The sequence below is a fragment of the Pyrus communis genome, chromosome 9 (genome assembly GCF_963583255.1).
Source record: "Pyrus communis chromosome 9, drPyrComm1.1, whole genome shotgun sequence".
Lineage (NCBI taxonomy): Eukaryota > Viridiplantae > Streptophyta > Magnoliopsida > Rosales > Rosaceae > Pyrus > Pyrus communis.
Genome location: NC_084811.1, coordinates 23,201,965 through 23,216,267, shown reverse-complemented (window position 1 = coordinate 23,216,267; position 14,303 = coordinate 23,201,965). Strand labels below are relative to the sequence as shown.

The following is a 14,303-nucleotide window of genomic DNA, read 5'->3' as shown; positions in this document are numbered from 1 at the left end:
ATGGGAATAACATTATATCTAGTTATTAGCTAATTTGTAATTTATTTGCTTATTTTTAATGTCCTTAACGACATCCGATAAAATTAAAACATTATACTCATTTTTAAAACAATTATGATTAATTAGTACATTAGTTTAGACAGTTGTTGGAGGTTTTTTTTTTTTTTTTTTTTTTTAAAAAAAATTATGATTAATTAGTACATCAGTTTAGACAGTTGTTGGAGGTTTTTTATTTTTATTTTTTTTATCTACACTAAAACGGTGTGAGAGTGGACCTTGTCAAATTAATTCCTACTTTTTTTCATATCGCATTGGGCGGGCCAATTTTTTGCTTACATGGACACAATTTTGAATTCACCTTGAGCATTATTCATTTCCATATATCTATTCGGATCATGAAATGGCATAATTAATACATGATGAAAAGGTTATAGCTGAATCATTTGGTGTCGCGCTTGGTTGTTACTGGAGTTGGCGAAACAAGTGCCATTAACCAACAAAAATAGTAACCCTATTGAGTGAGCGACTGGTTTAGGTACAAAATCCTATCATGATGGACATGAGATCCAATTGATAGTCATAACGACTTGATTGCAAAAGCAGAGCTCGACCACAAACGTTGGTTTTTGCTTCATCAATTTATAAAATCTTGGACTTTTGACATCCAAGTCTAGCTTGCATACTCTGCCAATTCCTTCTACCATGAGGTTGATCAGCCGCTGCTACTCCGTTTGATCTACCATGAGGTTGATTAGACAAATTGTGGTTGTTAAAACATAGGTCCATTTTTAGCAGGGTTCAGATTAAGCCAAAACACAATTTTTTTGGGAGTTACCAAACGAGGAGAGGTAGGAGCGTAAACGAAAATACTCATCAGCACGGTCACCTTGCTTCCCACTCAAACTCAAGCAATGTAACGAAACAAGCTAGCTGAATTTTGCACGACTTGTTCACTTCTTTGCATGTTCATACAAACTTTTGAGCCACGAAAGGGCTTATTCACAAAAGCAAATATTTCTAAAACTTAAAGTACTTCTTCAGTACATCTTGTAGGACGGCCCAGGTTCCAACAGAGCCACAAGTTTGTAATGTCAAGGTAGCCTGCCTCACGATCAAGTTTTCAGATTTTAAAGAGCTATCTGCAAACCTCTGCTTAAGAGGTTCCATTTCATCCACGGCAGTGTCTAGATTCGCCATTGCCTCAGCTTGTTCCGCCTTTACTTGCGCCAGTTGGGCTTTAACTCGGGCCAGTTCAGCCTCTAGTTCTGTAACCTTGGCATCATAATTAGCCACAATGTCTTTTCTCTCTTGGCATATCTGCATGGCCAGTCCCATTTTAACTTTTATCTCTTCGTGTTCGATTGGAAAATTTTCAGCTTCGGCAAGCTCTTTTACTGCAGCCATGTACTTCGGCATTTCACCCTCCAAAGACGAAAGAAGATCCTTGAGCATGGAAGTGATCGTTGAATGGATCATCCCTTGTTCAGTCAAGAGTTTCAAGGCTGCTTTGAACTCCTCATATGCCCCATTCGTGCTGAGAGTGTCTAGGCTGCTCCTTGCATAGCGGCTCACAGTGTCTAATGCAGCCAAAGCCTCTACTGATGGTTCTCTGGCTGAAGTGGACTTCAATAGATCCTCTGCAGCAGAAAGTCTTCTCAGAGTTTGATCAACTGCTGGAGAAGCAGGGCCATCCAGGTCATCATTTTGCATTTCAATTTCTCTGCTTGCTGTCTCATGGCCAACATTAGACACTGTGGACTCTAAGGTTACTAGGGCAGCCTGCATCAGAGTCCAGATATCACTACAAAAACTAAATTTGAAAAAAATGAATGTGGACAGTCAGATTCTTACGTCTTCTTGTGGAGTTGGTTCTGCATGGCCCATAGTGGTTGGAAAAGAGATATTTACAACAGCACTTGCTTGATTTGCCGCGCGAGCCCTCTTAGGAACTTTATCAGAGTGCTGCAACCCAAGGTACTGCTCCAATGCAGCATATTTATCTCTACTCTGAGGAAAACAAAATTCAAAAGTTGGAATTTAAAAAATAACCAACTAGGCAATACCCATAACCATAGTTTAGATTGGCCCGCAGACATATAATATGAAAGAAAGGGGGACATGAGTTGCGATAGACCATAGATACACCTCAAATCATCTGGAAACAATATCAGAATCCTGCAGGTACTCTTAAGTCTTCTTGTGGAGTTGGCTCTGCCTGGCAAATAGAGGTTGGAAAAGAAATATTTACAACAGCACTTACTTGATTTGCTGCATGAGCCCTCTTAGGAGTTTTATCAGAGTGCTCCAACCCAAGGTACTGCTCCCATGCACCATAAACATCTCTTCTCTAAGGAAAACAAAAGTCATAACAATGGAATTAAAGAACCCGCAACGCAATAACGGCAATACCCATAAGCACACGATTACAAGAGACCATAGAACATACCTGAAAACGGCTGGAAACAACATCAGAATCCTGCAAGTACTCAGGACGACCAAGCGACAAGAAAGCAAACTTCCACTGCGCAACCAAAAGGGAAATAGATGTGCAGCAAAATAAAAAACCATTAATTCTAGAGGTAAAACAATCTTTTCCTCCTGTAACGTTCCAACAAATGTAAGGTTGAATCAAGTACCTTCGCAAACTCCTCATCGAGGACCCGCAATTTCTTTTGTATCCGTTCTTTAACTTCAGCTAAAGTCTCACCTTCATTGATGACTAAGAAAAAAGGTTCCCCAAAATTTTGCACTTGCTGTTGAGATGTACAAAGAACAAGATAGTTACTAAAATCTTTATATATTTGGGTGAATCACTGTTCATCTCTAACTGAAACACTAATCAAATAGTTCTACATAATATCAATCAAAAAGCCAAAATTCTGCTTACGAAAAAAATTTAATAAAAATTTGCATACCATCTGGTTCTGTGCAGTGTCTTTTGTAAAGTGGTAAACATGAATCAAGCGACCATGGGGACCCAAGTTTTTCTCTTCTTCTGGAATCTGATACACAAGGGGGAAAAAGTCAGCTGCATAGAAATTACTGATTAAAAATATCAATCCAAGCAAGGATGCTAATCCGGAAAGGGAAAACCAACTAATTACAAATCTTGCCCATAAAACTACACCCACATTCTAAAAATTTTCAACTGAATAAAGAAGAAACTTCCCAAAATAAAACTAAATAAAGAAAAGGGGAAGAAATGAACTTGCCTCCTCTGCACGCAAAGTCCAGTACTGGTCATTTATATTCTCAATTTTCTCACTGTGTGGGAAGATCTGAAAACAAACACATGGAACTGAGTGCAACTAAAGGCTAAAGCACATACATTATTCGACGGAAAAATAAATTCTGATATAATAGGTCCTTTAGGAAAACAAGCCAAACATATCATACATAATCACATCATAAATGGGGCCAGCTACGTGCATATCATTTCTGGGAAAAATGACCCAAAAAAATACCTATACGCTGACACAGCTGACATTCAAATAATTACCTTGTAAATCTTGTGATAGAAAACCTCAAGCAGTCGGAGTTCTGCATTTGGATGAGACAGCTCTACCTGTTTCCAGTACACCATACATTGAGTAAAATCTATTACACAGAACTTTTAAAGGAGGCAGAGATAAATTATATTGAGCATCGAATAACTCTTAAAGTTACTAAAAGTGATATATCTTATAAGCAATAAATAAAGGAAATTGATGTATGACAGCATCATTACCTTTCCTGTACCAAAAAAGAACAAGAAAAATACACATAGAACTTAAAATATGATTGACAGAAACAGTACCTTCGTTTTAAGTACATTAATGACATCCCCCACAGTGCACTGCTTGGGCAATCTAATATTGTGAATCACCACCTGTAATCATGTCACTCAAGATTATGATGTGCACAATGATGTAATCACTGTTCATAGGCAGAAGACGCTGAAAAAAATTTACTCATACCTCATCTTTTGTAGCATGATGAAAAGCAACTTTTAGATTTTTTAGGCCTAGCAATTCTGGCAGGGGGATGTCCAAGACTTCATAATACAAAATATCAGAGCTCTGTAAAAGGAAACAATAAGCATAATTAATTGGTTGATTGTAAAAGGAAACACCACATGATGCTTATGAGAGTGAATTAAACAGAGGAAGGGCAATACAGTGCCACCTACTTGATTGCAATGAACTAACATATCAGTTAAATGCTCTACACCCTGAAATTTAATTGGTTGGGGCTTAGGTTGCTCAGAATAGCAGTTATGTGCAGTGAGTCTGATTTTGGTGGGATCTTCCAAACCAATTTGGCGAGCCAAATTCTCCACCACATCATCGTAAGTGTGTAGCTTTGACCTAAAAATAACAATGAAAAATAAAGTTAACGAACTGAGTAATAAAACAATGATGGACTGTTCAACTAGGAGGGACAATGGTTCAGGACGTACATACAATTCTAAACTGAAATCCTCCTCCTTAGGTTTCTCCAAAGAACGGAAATGAACAACCTGTAAAGCATCAGACCATTCAACACAGTTAGGTTTAACATTCAACAAAATATAGCTATAAAACAAATTAAATGTTTCCACAGCCTGTACCTGGCGATTGTGTACATATTCCAAAAATGAAGGAACATCAGGATATTTACATTCTTCTTCACTTTCAAGAGGAGTAGACTTCTGAAAGCAAATAATATCCCCATCTTCAATCTGGAAAAGGAACGCAACCGATGGTTAACTGAAAATATACCTAGAATCAAAACGTTAATTCCTATAATACACACATATTTGTAATATACCAAGCATGCAATATAGCAACAGTTACCTGACTTAATCGAAATGAGGTCTTCTTGTCAAGGTGTTCGCACATGATACATGGCTCAAACTTTATTTCCTGAAATTGTAGCACAAAAACATATATTAAGTTTGCTTAAAATGCTACAGCAAAGCATGCAACGAATTATAAATATACATATACATTCCACACGTCCATATACAATATTTATGAGTGTGTGCGTGTGTGATCTACGACACAACCTTATGCTAAAATTTAAAGTGAAACACACCTCATAAAGCTCAATTTCTTCATCAGGGGTAAAACCAACCAGTTGATTTAATTTTCCTAAAATCTCTTCTGGTTTACTAGAACTCTTCACGAAAAACCTACCAACAAAACTGGAAACAGAAAAAGAAACTTAAATTAGCAAACACAAGGCAAAGAATAAAAATATTCAGCTAAGCAGAAAGAGCAGGAGGTACCGTAGTTCTCGTTTCTCAGGCTCATAAAGCTTAAAGAAAAGAAGGATATCTTCCTTGGTTTTGTCAGGCGGAGGAATAGGACGTAGATCCTGGAAAATGTACAGAAACAATAAAATGTAAGAAAAAAAATCCTTTCTTACAGCAATTGGAACTCCAACAAGCTTCACTACACAGGAAGTAACAAGAATAGAGTAAGACTGGTTACCGGCCCAAACTCTAATTCCAGAAACAACCTTAGCTCTGCATTGTGTGTTTTATTTGATACCTCTATCAATTGTCCAACCTGAAAAATGCAAGCGGTCATCATTAGCTTTGCATAAAGCACCTAGACCAAGCTCTTCTTAGCACCGAAGTGCAGTTAAAAACACTATCAATAATTCCAAATCTGATATCGAATGTTTATCACAGACCAATCCATTAAGCACTTAGTTAAATTCCAATTTCAAAAATAAAAATAACAATTATAATCATCCATCATTCGTTCATAAACTTGAGCAGTTCAGTGTTAAGACTCTACAAAGACAACATCCGCTAATAAATCCAAGTGGAGGAAAAGTAATAATTCAGATATAATAAGAATTACGAATTACGAATAGAACTGAAAACAAAGCATGCGGACAAGGAGCAGGGCATCTTGTATTGAAAATCCATTCAAAGGTAGGAAGTACAAAGTACGTACTGATTGTGTTTCTTCCTGAGGTGTCAATGGTCGGTTGGGGCGATATGTGTGATTTTGTCTCTTGGCCCAAATCCAGAAACGTTGAAACTGCACTGGTATGCCAAACTCTTTCGCAAGCTCCTCCTGTTAACCATTTCAAATTTAGGAATTCGCATATTAAACATGACCCCAAATGGTAAAAAAGAATAAAGAAGACGTAAATGCAGAGTGTCAGCCTGTACTGGTGTACCTTGAAAAGATTAAAGGGCGTTTGATTCTGAATACGGAAACTACGAACTTTGTCATGGTCCACAAGGTCAAAATAAATATCCCTTCCAATTTGCTCTGTCAGATCCTCATCTCGGGCAACCTAAACACATCATTAAATTTTGCTATAATTTTTTTGTTACACACCAAACACCTATCATACCACATCTGAACAAACAATGGTGAAAACGGGGATAAACTAGAAACACTTACCTTAATAATTCTATAGAGGTGTGCTTGTGCCTTATATCTCCTTTTGTCCTCTGACTCTTCTTGTTCTTTCTTCAACCTTATCTGAAATGGAACATAGAAAGTCAGTTCATTCTCTTAATTGGACACTGGAATCAGAACTAATGCTTGATATACCATTACCCTTAGATGTTCGGCTATGTCTTTCTCATCGACGTTACATATTATTTTGTCCTTATCACTGTCCCGTATATACACAAGCATGTATGCATTTGAGTATTTTGTAAATTTGAAAGGAGTATTGTTGAAGCCAGGATTGGTCTGTGGCAACTGTTGGAAAGAAAACAACAATAGGTCAGTTGACAATTAAGAAACTTTAAAATCAAGGAGAACTATAGAAGGTCAGATACAGCCAAAACTAAACTACCTCTTCCTCACCACCGTACTGCTCTTCTAAAGCCCTCTTCACATCCTCTTTTGTCACACGTTCATCATCAAATTTGTACCTAAAACAAGACATGACAAATTACATCAACACATGAAATGCATGCACAAGAACACTCAGTCATGCATAAAAATCCCAATAAAGAAATACCAACTTCAAAGTAATTCTTGGAAAAAAAAAATGCATAAGTAATAAAATAACAGGTGCTTTCTTTACGAGCAAGCAGTCAGGTAATCAAGTTATGGTACCAGAATCCATCAGAAAAGCAATGTGAAATATAAAGATTCCAATAAAACCAACTTATTTGAACAAGGACCAAAAAAAAAAAAGTAAGAAGCAAAGCAAGAGAGCAGTGTGAGAGAATGTCTGTCTCTGCATTCATGTGTTTTCTGTGTGAGTCTCCAGACAACTACAAAGAGAATCGATTCCAGGAGATCCGTCCATACCACTGGTCTGAGAGGGTTGGTCTGATGAAAGCATAGTAATGTCCAACATGCACCCCACCACTATGCACCAAGACACTGCAACAGTAGAAAATTATCATAGTAAGTAACCAACTACAAAGTAAAAATTATGAAGCTCCACGCAACATGACCAAACAGGCAGATGCAAAAGCAGGTTCGAATAACCCTCTTCATATATTGTATTAGTATTTTTAAATACCATAATCACTATTGGGCACAACTGATAAATTAAACCTGAATTTTTTTTCATAATACCACCCACTAGTGCGTTTGTTGCACCGGACCATATTGGACTGGACTAGCTTCAGGGACTAAACTGGACTGGCTTAGAATAGACTAAGTTGGACTAACTTAGTGAAGCGTTTGGTGCAGTGTCGGACTAAGAAGGTGGACTAACTATAAATTATTATTATATTTTAATTTATTATTATCAAAATTAACATATGAATAAAAAAAGGGCACATCCCTCTTCTTCTTCTCGAATTGCAGGTAGACTCTGCAACTTCGACCCCATTCAAAACCCAGAAAACATCAGAATTTAATCCAACCCAACAAAAAAGAAATGGAATTTTAATTAAAAAAAAGGTAAAGTACGAATTGCAGCCGCTTGGCGAACATCGCGAATTCGAATTTGCAGCCAAAAGGATGCAGTCGAGAGGTCGAAGATGACACTCGGAACAGAACAGGAAATTTTATCAGAACCGAAATAAAGGAGGGGACTTTCGACAGTCCCAAAGACCTCTCTCTCTCTGTCTAAGTTTCTCACTCCTCCCCGTCGATTCGATTTCTAGGTTTTCTGGGTTTTTTCCCCGTCGATTCAAACAGGGACTCTTTCTTCTTCTTCTTCGTTGCCAGCAGCAACAGCCAATCGCAATTTTCTTCCCAGGGCAGCGAAGCAGACGAAGGCGATAAAGGATGCAGCGAGTGTGGACGAAGGCAAGAGAGGACGATGGAAGGTCTTAACCAGTCCTGTGGGTTTCGGGGTCTCTCGCTAAGACCGGCTAGTGAAGCCGTTTGTGAAAGCGAGTCCCACCTAGTGCCATTAATGTTAGTCCCGCAAGCCACCAAACATAATACTACATTAATACTAATCCAATCCAATCCAATACTATATTAATACTTAATCCAATCCAGTGAAGGCTAAGAAGGTTAAACAAACGCCCCTACAGAGGCACAATGCCTTAATAGTCGTAGGCATGAAAGAACTTTGATAAATAAGTAGACTCCTAGACATCATGAATGACCATACATTAGGTAGTTCTATAACCCAGCTTCAATTTCAATGAAAAAAATTGGATCTATCATATGTCAAGACAAAAAGAAGAAAACTGGTTATGTTACACTCAGTAAGTAATGGCATGCACATCAACAGGTCTAAAAAGTACAATCCCTTGAAATAACATGCCAAATTTAGGAAACAGATGATCTATATTATATCATGTAATAGTACAAGGCCAAATAGATACCTATGAAGAGTGTAGAGGTTGCGAACACTCTTATCTGATTCAGGTGATAGATATTTTCCATTCTCCCTATCCAGGTCAAGTTGAAGAGGAAATTCATAGTGATCATTTATCTGCCAAAAACAAATAATACATTCTTACCATGATAATTTATTTGCTTTCCATTTAAAAAATGTCATTGCCACACGAACAAACATATCCAAGAGGTAAAAACGAATTTCATTAGTATATATAACTTTGAATAAAAATAATCCATTAAATTGAGAAAATTAAAATTAAAATTAGATTGAAACCCATTAGGCAAAGACAAGCCTTCACCTGAATTTATACAAAATGTGAATAAATATATTTTACATGGTACAGTTTTGTTTTCAGCTAAGAAGCTTGTTTTGTTTTCAGCTAAGAAGCTTACCTTCATAGTAAAACATCACAGTTTCAATGTTTCATGTATAAACACAGATGAAGCTAAAGGAGCAAGATGAGCTTCCAGTACCAACCTTAAACATAGTGTCCCGCATAAAATCATATTCAAATCGCTTTAGCTGAAGTTGAAGAACGGGAGGGAAGTCAATAAACAGAACACCCTTCTTAGCATCCTGGAATAAACATCCAAAATATTCCTTGAGAACAATATTTTAAAATTTTAATATCAAAGAAACATATGCAAGAATACTTGCTTCAACAAGCGATTTAATGGAAAGAAAAAACTGAGGACTCAGAATTTAAAATATATCATGCACGACACCACCAACACATGTTTTGGGAACATATATTAAATACTTCACTACAGAGGAAATAATGTAAACCCTAGTTTTGGAAATAATGCAACTACAAGCAGCCTCAGATTATATTTATAGTATAAATGCAGCACCCCAAAAGTGATTCAGTAATTAACCTGCAAACCATGTTCTTCGGCGTGGTATTTATTGTCACCCTCAAGACGTTCAACTTCCACGTACTTGTCAAAAGAAGCATAAACATCCCGACAGCCTTTCACGTCAAGCTGTAGGTCTGCAAAGTAATAAGAAGAAACCAGTGGCATGCACTGACATTTACAAAATATTTCCAGCTCTTAACAACTGAAATTGTGCCAATAAATATTACCATAAAATGATTCCTTTCTTGTAGATTTGTAATCCACATTGATGCATTCAATGTAATTCATGTGATGTCCTTCAAACAACTGCTGTATTGTACCCTCCACAACAGTTCCCTGGGCCCACAGAACAATTATCAAAATGAAATGAACAAAAGCTACACCAATAGCAAAAACTGAAAGCTTCCTATACCTTCATTTTATCTTCAAGCTTTTCAATAAGAACTCTATTAAGTTCCTGCACATCATGTTGCATAAAAGAATCATATGTATCCCATCCAAAGGATTTGGTCAATTCTTTAGTTGCAACACTGCTTTCACTGTGTCGAAGTTTATAGAATAGACGTTGTAGTGCCAAAGGGATGCTTCCTGTAGGCATGTCATTCTCAGTTGTTGGCATATGATGCACAGCCTGGTAAGTAACTCCAAAATTAAGATCATGCATATAAAATTCAAAAGAGAATTCATGTTTAGCTTACAATAACAACAGGAGATCACATAAACAACCTTTCTGAAGTATGGTATATGGTACCAAGTCTGGAGTAGAGAACTCATATAACCAGTTGCTCCCTGATTCTTGAGCCCAACATAACCAGTTTCCTTTTTTGAGTCATACGACCTGTAACCAAGAACCCTAAGGACAGAAATCTCAGCTTCAACCACAACTGTATCATTCACCAGATATCCCCTACTCGGGTCATAAAGATAACCAAGAGGCATGAATGAAGTGAATCCCCAGTCACTTTCTCTTGCATTGAACTGGTGTTGTGTGTCTGCAACATCATACAACAATCAAGAACAAGGGTCTTAAAAAAAGTCTAGAATAAGATTCAGTTTGTTTGGTTCTGGTTAAACAGCATGTCAAATTATTGTTTTGCAACATAGGCTACACCAACATAATACAATTCATTAAAATATTTGAACTTCAATTCTCCAATTTTAATAAGGTCGCCAGAGCCACCTCAAGCTCATCCCTTAATAAATGGAAACCCTTGATTTAGTTAGCCTTTTCATTAACTAGAATTCTTGCTTATTGCACACAGTTTCTAAGTAAATTCTTCCGGTTACTAACTTTCTACTTTTACTGTTAATCTATATTTGACATCTTTATACCTAAAAGGACTAATCTATTGGTTTTCAACTTACTTCTTACATCTGTTGGTACGTTTTACTCCATAATTTTTCTATTCCTTTTTCTCAAACTACAAAAATCCCAAAACAAGGTCACCATAGGCAGAGTCAGTGGTGTTGCTGCCGTCAGCCAAGATGTTAGAGAAGGGGTGGACAAATTTTCTTTCCTTTATAGTTTTGATTTTTCAATGAGTAAAATTAGAATTAAGAGCTCACCATAACAAGATTAGGGTGACTAATCAGATATTGATTGCGCTCAAATTGCATCACCCAAGAACTATGAAGTTGAAAGCCAGTACATTCATTTCAAGGATAATAAGTTCTAATTAAGAGCTTTGGGTGCCCATGACTACCCAACGACAAGCAAAGCTCCTAACGAAAGAAAAAAGAAAACGAAAACCAGGCAAAACCACAAAATTGAATGCTAAAAAGAAATAAGACTAATAGAGAAATATACCCTTTCTTATTGAGTACTTGGAATAGATCTGATTAACTACAGCCAAGCTGAAGTGCGCATATGTACTCCACCCATATGGCAATGTCCCGGAATCTGCCACATCCAAATACATTGACAAGTAGTCCACTTCCTTTCCCTTGGGAAATATTTGTATCCGCCTGATCAAATATACCAAAAGCAATTCAAAATCCAATCGCTGAGATACAATATAATCCAAACTTAAGCAGCATAAATCAGTTTTTGACATCTGGTAGACAAGAGAAAATACCATTTATAGCCGCCAACAACGAACATGTCAGAGTAGTGCTCCTTGGTGTTCAACCTACTAAAGTTCTCAATTGTCCAAGTGAATCTCATCACTGGCGGATCCTTCACTGGCTGACTATCAACTGTACAAGCCGGCTCCACTTGGGCTACTAGAAACACACCAAATAGCATAAATTTCAAAACAACAAAACCAAAACCCTAAAGAAAATGCAATCACTTGCCCTCTAGTCAAACCCCGTTACGCCAAATTCGCACAAAAATCAATTCTTTCAGATTAGGCAACACCGTAAACACAAACTTAAGAAATTATCGAAAAATTGCTAAAAATTAAACCTTCCATAGGCTCAGGGCCTTCGACCAAATCCGAGTGCGGCACAAGTATCTCTTCGTCCCCTTGCTGCTGCTGCTGCTAACAAAATAAACAACTTCGTCCTCCTGCTGCTAACAAAATAAACAAAAATCAGAGCTCTGATCAAGAAAACCCTAACCAGAGGACAGGGCCGGCCCTAAGTGCAGTTCCAGCTGTGAAACCTGCAGCAGTAAACAGTAACTAAGTAATCGTTACTGGCAATAGGTAATAAAATATTATTATTATTTTATTTATAAAATAATTTTAATTGTAATTTCAGATAATATTTTTAATCGTTCTCATTGCGCCACGTGTCATTATCCGAAAATATAATTATTGGTAGTGGATTTCTGATAATATTATTAATCAATCACGTCATGCCACATGTCATAATCTGTTTACAATCTTTGATGATTGATTTCCATCATATTTTTAACGAATGACGGTATACTACGTGACATTATCTACAACCTAATCCTTTCTGAATCCTCTATATAATTCATCATCCATCCTCACAAATCTCACACCAATTTTCTCAAGATCTCTATCATTATTCATAGCTGCTTCCTTCTTCACCAAAATCTTTATCATTATTCATAGTTTCTGTTTCCTTCTGCACTAAAATCTCTATCATTATTCATAGTTTCTACTTCTTTCTTATAATGTCGTGTTCTTCCTCAAGGATGATGTGGGAACTCGATCAGCAAGAGGAATAATTGTTTAACCAATCAGAAGGAATGTTCAATCTCCAGGTGGTAAAAAATGAGAGGGAATAGGATGAGAAGTGTAGAAGGAGAGATGACGAAGCAAGAATGGGCAGAGCCTCACATTCCCGTCGAGTTATCCAAGTTGCGGCTCAGATCTGCAGGCTAGCCGTTCCGGAAACCTCGATAGAAGCAGGCAACAACGAGGTACAGAACTCTTAGACGATTATTTTGTCTATAATAGTGCATTCCCTGATACGTACTTTAGACTTCGTTTTAGAATGGAACGATATTTGTTCAACAAAATAATGATTGCTGTTTGCAACTATGATTCTTACTTTGTGCAAAAAGAAGGATGTTTTTGGTGCTATGGGTCTCCTTTCTCAGCAAAAAATTAATGCTGCCTTGCGGATGCTTGCATATGCAGCATCTGCAGACCAAGTGGATGAGATAACGAGGATGGGGAAATCAACTATTCTTGAGTCCCTAATGAGGTTTTGCAGAGCAATAGAATGTATCTACACCGCAGAGTACCTCTGGAAACCTACTGACATGAACTTGCAAAGGCTTCTGAAGAAGGCTAAGATGCGAGGTTTTCCTGGAATGATTGGAAGCATTGATTGTATGCACTGGATGTGGAAAAATTGTCCAAGTGCATGGCAAGACACTTATGTGGACAGAAAAGGAGCAAAAAGTATTATTTTGGACGCGGTGACATCTTTTGATACATGGATTTGGCATGCCTTTTTCGGGATTCCGGGAGCTCAAAATGACATCGACGTCCTTACCCAATCCCTAGTGTTCAACGATATCTTGCAAGGAAAGACACCAAAAGTAACGTACTGTGTCAACGGACGTATGTACGACGATCCATACTACTTAGTAGACGGCATTTACCCAAGGTGGTCAACATTTGTTAAAACAGTACCACGTTCGCGAAGTGCAAAGGAAAAATACTTTGCAAGCTGTCAAGAGGGGTGCAGGAAGGATGTGGAGCGTTGTTTTGGTATCCTCCAAGCTTGTTGGGCGATCGTCAGGGGTGCTGCCAGATTGTTCGATGTAGAGTCGCTTCGATCCATCATGATGATGTGCATCATTCTTCACAACATGATTGTGAAAGATGAGTACGATTAAGATGCCGTTGATGAATATGAGCCAAACACGATGAACAATTCAAGAACACGTATATATTGTGCTCATGACGTCACCTAAGAACTCGTGCAACATGAGCCATTACAAAGGGATGGAGGTTACAATGAATTGGTCATTCAACGATATACTGCACTTCAAAAGTCATATATGCACAATGTCAGGCAAAATGACTTGATAGAGCATCAGTGGGCATTGAAACAAGCTGAAGATAATTAAGTTCATTTAGTGAGTTCGTTTTTTATTTGGTGTGTTTATTTAATTTTAGTTGGTGTGTTTTTTTTAGTTTAGCTTTAGTGAATTTTTTATTATTCGGTATGTTTATGTAATTTTATTTAGTGTGTTTTTGTTATTTGAATAAATATTCTCTTAGTATAAATAACTTACCAAATTTAATAAATTTACTCTCACTTTAA

At 37.3% G+C, this 14,303-nt stretch overlaps 1 pseudogene; it reads right to left on the bottom strand.

The window, feature by feature from the left end:
- Positions 1-912: 912 nt before the first annotated feature.
- On the bottom strand, positions 913-12,180 carry LOC137744799 (ubiquitin C-terminal hydrolase 12-like; annotated as a pseudogene).
- Positions 12,181-14,303: the final 2,123 nt, after the last annotated feature.